The sequence below is a fragment of the Oncorhynchus gorbuscha genome, linkage group LG08 (genome assembly GCF_021184085.1).
Source record: "Oncorhynchus gorbuscha isolate QuinsamMale2020 ecotype Even-year linkage group LG08, OgorEven_v1.0, whole genome shotgun sequence".
Classification (NCBI taxonomy): Eukaryota; Metazoa; Chordata; class Actinopteri; order Salmoniformes; family Salmonidae; genus Oncorhynchus; species Oncorhynchus gorbuscha.
In genome coordinates this window covers 75,398,329-75,404,692 of record NC_060180.1, presented here as the reverse complement: position 1 = coordinate 75,404,692, position 6,364 = coordinate 75,398,329, and the positions used below count along the sequence as shown (strand labels likewise).

The window sequence follows — 6,364 nt, the reverse complement described above, 5'->3', positions numbered from 1 at the left end:
CCACTCTCTCTCCCTCCCATTCTCTCTCCCTCCTCCTCCCTTCCACTCTCTCTCCCTTCCACTCTCTCTCCCTCCCACTCTCTCTCCTCTCCCTTCCACTCTCCCTCCCACTCCTCTCCCTTCCACTCTCTCTCCCTTCCACTCTCTCTCCCTTCCACTCTCTCTCCCTTCCACTCTCTCTCCCTCCCACTCTCTCTCCCTTCCACTCTCTCTCCCTTCCACTCTCTCTCCCTTCCACTCTCTCTCTCCCTCCCACTCTCTCTCCCTTCCACTCTCTCTCCCTCCCACTCTCTCTTCCATCTCTCTCCCTCCCACTCTCTCTCCCTCCACTCTCTCTCCCTTCCACTCTCTATCCCTTCCACTCTCTCTCCCTTCCACTCTCTCTCCCTTCCACTCTCTCCCTTCCACTCTCTCCCTTCCACTCTCTCTCCCTTCCACTCTCTCTCCCTCCCACTCTCTCCCTCCCACTCTCTCTCCCTTCCTCTCTCTCTCCTCCCACTCTCTATCCCTTCCACTCTCTCTCCCTCCCATTCTCTCTCCCTTCCACTCTCTCTCCCTTCCACTCTCTCTCTCTCTCCCACTCTCTCTCCCTTCCACTCTCTCTCCCTCCCACTCTCTCTCCCTTCCACTCTCTCTCCCTTCCACTCTCTCTCCCTTCCACTCTCTCTCCCTTCCACTCTCTCTCCCTTCCACTCTCTCTCCCTTCCACTCTCTCTCCCTCCCACTCTCTCTCCCTTCCACTCTCTCTCTCCCTCCCATCTCTCTCCCTTCCACTCTCCCCCTCTCCCTTCCCATCCTCCCTTCTCTCCCTCCCACTCTCTCTTCCCTTCCTCCCTCCCACTCTCCCTTCCACTCTCTCTCCCTTCCACTCTCTCTCCCATCCACTCTCTCTCCCTCCCACTCTCTCTCCCTTCCACTCTCTATCCCTTCCACTCTCTCTCCCTCCCACTCTCTCTCCCTTCCACTCTCTCTCCCTCCCATTCCAATTCTACCAATATTCTCTCTTCTTTCAAGTCCAGTTTTTACTAACAAACACTAATTAGTGATTGCAGGATATGAATATTAATGTGAAGAGAATATATGAATATTCATGTGAAGAGAAGATTGTCTTTGGTCTCAATTGGCACCCTATTTCCCTCTCCTTCACTCTCTCTCCCTTCCACTCTCTATCCCTTCCACTCTCTATCCCTTCCACTCTCTCTCCCTCACACTCTCTCTCCCTCCCACTCTCTATCCCTTCCACTCTCTATCCCTTCCACTCTCTATCCCTTCCACTCTCTCTCCCTCCCACTCTCTCTCCCTCCCACTCTCTCTCTCCCTTCCACTCTCTCTCCCTTCCACTCTCTATCCCTTCCACTCTCTATCCCTTCCACTCTCTCTCCCTCCCACTCTCTCTCTCCCTTCCACTCTCTCTCCCTTCCAGTCTCTCTCCCTCCCACTCTCTCTCTCCCTTCCACTCTCTCTCCCTTCCAGTCTCTCTCACTCCCATTCTATCCCTTCCACTTGGCACCCTAATCCATAGGGAATAGGGTGCCATGGCCCATAGGGCTCCGGTCAAACGTATTGCACTAGATAGGGAATTAGGCTCCCATTTGGAACGCACACATTGATTGTCTCTATTATTCAGAGAGACTCATGCCTCGTCCACCCCTGACTCCCTCAGTAGGTGTTTAATCACGCTATTAAGTCCTCATTATCCTAGTTCTTAGGTTCAAATTCATGAATAACTTTTGAACTCAAATGACTATTCACAGTGGCAATTAGGGAGTTAATGTGATTTCGATTGCCCTGTCTGACAGTCATAAAACATGATTTAAAAGAAGAAGAAGAAGAAGAAGGGCAGCAAGCTTGCTATCAAGATTCTGACTACAAGGCTGTACACCTGAATGAAAGGGGGGATACATAGTCAGTACAACTGAATGAAAGGGGGGATACATAGTCAGTACAACTGAATGAAAGGGGGGATACCTAGTCAGTACAACTGAATGAAAGGGGGATACCTAGTCAGTACAACTGAATGAAAGGGGGATACCTAGTCAGTATAATGAAAGGGGGGGATACCTAGTCAGTACAGCTGAATGAAAGGGGGGATACCTAGTCAGTACAACTGAATGAAAGGGGGATACCTAGTCAGTACAACTGAATGAAAGGGGGATACCTAGTCAGTACAACTGAATGAAAGGGGGATACCTAGTCAGTACAACTGAATGAAAGGGGGATACCTAGTCAGTAACTGAATGAAAGGGGGATACAGTCAGTACAGCTGAATGAAAGGGGGATACCTAGTCAGTACAACTGAATGAAAGGCGGGATACCTAGTCAGTACAACTGAATGAAAGGGGGGATACCTAGTCAGTACAACTGAATGAAAGGCGGGATACCTAGTCAGTGCAACTGAATGAAAGGGGGGATACCTAGTCAGTACAGCTGAATGAAAGGGGGGATACCTAGTCAGTACAACTGAATGAAAGGCGGGATACCTAGTCAGTACAACTGAATGAAAGGGGGGATACCTAGTCAGTACAGCTGAATGAAAGGGGGGATACCTAGTCAGTACAGCTGAATGAAAGGCGGGATACCTAGTCAGTACAGCTAAATGCCTTCAACTAAAATGTGTCTTTCACATTTAACCCAACCCCTCTGAATTATCTGGTATCTGTCTTTATTAGTATTATTAGTTTCCGAAAGATCAGAGTTAAAATAGACCTACTTAATCTGTGGACAGAGATGCATGAAACATCGATTGTTGCTTTCCCCAAGAGACTGTTTTTCTCCTGCTAGCATGAGTCCGTGTGACAGTTGACCTGGAGAGGGGGTGAGAAGGTCCAGACCTGTTTTCAACAGACATCCGCCTCTCATACTAAACCAAAACACATATTCCAGTCCTCACTTGAGTTTCCCACATGCAGACTTTGATGACAAACATTCACCAGTTCTGCCTCAGTTCAAACTAGACCTGCTATGTCCGCCGCTGACATGACTCATTGAAGTGGGCTATTTAAGACGCAGAAAAGTAAGCTACAAAATGCATTTGTGGCGGAAAACTTCAATTTAGCATATTACCACTGACACAATGCGTTTAGCGCACTGCTATTGCGCTGCCCACGCATAGACTGAAACAGCCAAACGTCTTCAAGATGCCAGGTTGACATTTATTGTGATGAGTCTTGTCATGGAGGCATAACTAAACGATTTCTGCTTCTGTAGATGGGCCAGCTGCAAAGTTAAAATTGTCTAATAATGTTTGTAGTATGAAAATACCAAAATGAGCACGTTGGTCTTAATTTAAGGGTATGGGTTAGGAATTAGTGTTAGCACAGTGTGGTTAAGGTTAGAGTGTAGGTTAATCTGATTGTAAAGACTTTGTGGCCAGCTAGTGACCACTCCGCAGAGCTGCATCCAGAACAAGATTCATGACAACAAAAAGACGATAACCTGCCTTCAATGTTCAGAAGCAAGAGGATAGACCTCAAGTCAAACACACCAGGTAAACAGACTAAATTCCCCTCACTGCCTTCTCTCTTAGCCTATTTAGGCGACTGTCAGTGGCCAATGTAATCATTGTAATACCACATGGTTGATTATTGAAATAACTCCAAGCCAATCCGCTTTTCTAACGAAGTGGTTTAGGAAACGAATCAAATTCGCCTATTCATAAACCGTTAAACCATATGCGTCTGCGGGGTGTACGTTTTAAGTGTGATGAATCATTGCATCATAGCCTTAAACATCAAGCTACTATACATATCCGACAGTTAAACATACATCAAACAACATAAATCCGATCAAACAACATAAATCCGATCAACTGGAGCCTTACCAGAAAATGGTTTAAGGTCGCGAATCACCCAAAGCGCGCATCGTGTCTGTCTGAGCGTAATCCGGTCGTCTCCCTGTGCTTTCTCTCTCCCCCCTTTTCCCCCCCTAGACACGTATCCGTGGAAACAAAACTGCGATATTGAATGGTCCTCAACTGTAGACGGTTTTACAATATACCACAAGAGGAGGAGCAAATAGCTACATTTACATCTGACACGATTATTGGGGCAATTCGGAAATACGTTTCCATTACAGATATAGTGGCCTTCACTGGGCTACAAATGTTGAGAGGCTCGAGATCTGTTAAATTTAGATATTGTAATGAAACAGGCAGGGAGCGAGGACCTTCTAGCCCGAAGTCCAGCGCGCTTTCGACTGTGCCGCAAAAGCATGCTGAAACTGCAGAGTCGATACAATAAACTGTGGAACATCCATCCATCCTCTCTCCTTTACGTTGTGCTTCTTCCTTCACACACAAAAAAAACAATTGTTGTTCATCCTTCCTGTTGGCTGGATGTTTCTACGAAGATTTAGTTTTACAAGTAACACTTAATTTCCCCTTCTTCTTGGTCTTTATCTGAGCAGCTTGGTAGAATATCAATGTGAGGAGAGACGTCCCCTACTAAGTTCTACAGGACTACCTTGTCTGTAGACTAGGGTCTGAGCATCGTGACAACTGTTGGGCATTCCACCGTAATGCTCTACGGAGGGTAGTGCGTACGGCCCAGTACATCACTGGGGCCAAGCTTCCTGCCATCCAGGACCTATATACTATCTGGTGTCGGAGAAAAGCCCCCCCCCCCCAAAAAAAAATTGACAGAGACTCCAGCCACCCTAGTCATAGACTGTTCTCTCTGCTATCGCACGGCAAGCGGTACCGGAGTGCCAAGTCTAGGTCCAAGAAGCTTCTAAACAGCTTCTACCCCCAAACCATAAGACTCCTGAACATCTAATCAAATGGTTACTGGACTATTACATTGACCCCCCCCCAACCCCCCCATTTGTTTTGTACACTGCTGCTACTCTCTGTTTAGTGGTGTGGGGGCTGTGCTTTGGCAAAGTGGGTGGGGTTATATCCTTCCTGTTTGGCCCTATCCGGGGGTGTCCTCGGATGGGGCCACAGTGTCTCCTGACCCCTCCTGTCTCAGCCTCCAGTATTTATGCTGCAGTAGTTTACGTGTCAGGGGGCTAGGGTCAGTTTGTTATATCTGGAGTACTTCTCCTGTCCTATTCGGTGTCCTGTGTGAATCTAAGTGTGCGTTCTCTAATTCTCTCCTTCTCTCTTTCTTTCTCTCTCTCGGAGGACCTGAGCCCTAGGACCATACCCCAGGACTACCTGACATGATGACTCCTTGCTGTCCCCAGTCCACCTGGCCATGCTGCTGCTCCAGTTTCAACTGTTCTGCCTTACTATTATTCGACCATGCTGGTCATTTATGAACATTTGAACATCTTGGCCATGTTCTGTTATAATCTCCACCCGGCACAGCCACAAGAGGACTGGCCACCCCACATAGCCTGGTTCCTCTCTAGGTTTCTTCCTAGGTTTTGTCCTTTCTAGGGAGTTTTTCCTAGCCACCGTGCTTCTACACCTGCATTGCTTGCTGTTTGGGGTTTTAAGCTGGGTTTCTGAACAGCACTTTGAGATATCAGCTGATGTACGAAGGGCTATATAAATACATTTGATTTGATTTGATTTGATTTGTTTACCTCGACTAACCTGTACCCCTCCACACTGACTCAGTACCAGTACCCCTGTATATAGCCTCCACACTGACTCAGTACCAGTACCCCCTGTATATAGCCTCCACACTGACTCTGTACCTGTACCCCCTGTATATAGCCTCCACACTGACTCAGTACCAGTACCCCCTGTATATAGCCTCCACACTGACACTGTACCAGTACCCCCTGTATATAGCCTCCACACTGACTCTGTACTGGTACCCCCTGTATATAACCTCCACATTGACTCTGTACCGGTACCCCCTGTATATAACCTCCACATTGACTCTGTACCGGTACTCCCTGTATATAGCCTCCACATTGACTCTGTACCGGTACCCCCTGTATATAGCCTCCACATTGACTCTGTACTGGTACCCCCTGTATATAACCTCCACATTGACTCTGTACCGGTACTCCCTGTATATAGCCTCCACATTGACTCTGTACCGGTACCCCCTGTATATAGCCTCCACATTGACTCTGTACCGGTACCCCCTGTATATAGCCTCCACATTGACTCTGTACCGGTACCCCCTGTATATAGCCTCCACATTGACTCTGTACCGGTACCCCTGTATATAGCCTCCATATTGACTCTGTACCGGTACCCCTGTATATAGCCTCCACATTGACTGTACCGGTACCCCCTGTATATAGCCTCCACATTGACTCTGTACCGGTACCCCTGTATATAGCCTCCACATTGACTCAGTACCGGTACCCCTGTATATAGCCTCCACATTGACTCTGTACCGGTACCCCTGTATATACCCCCGCACATTGACTCAGTACCGGTACCCCCTGTATATAGCCTCCA

General features: G+C 47.8%; 1 protein-coding gene across 1 annotated transcript in view; it reads right to left on the bottom strand.

Moving 5' to 3' along the window:
* The window catches only part of LOC124040698, a 29,438-nt gene extending 25,525 nt beyond the window's left edge, over window positions 1-3,913 (bottom strand). The window contains exon 1 of the mRNA XM_046357772.1: window positions 3,821-3,913. The gene's annotated coding sequence lies outside the window, so the exon portion shown is untranslated. The remainder of the gene's footprint in view (window positions 1-3,820) is intronic.
* Between the last annotated feature and the right edge of the window lie 2,451 nt (window positions 3,914-6,364).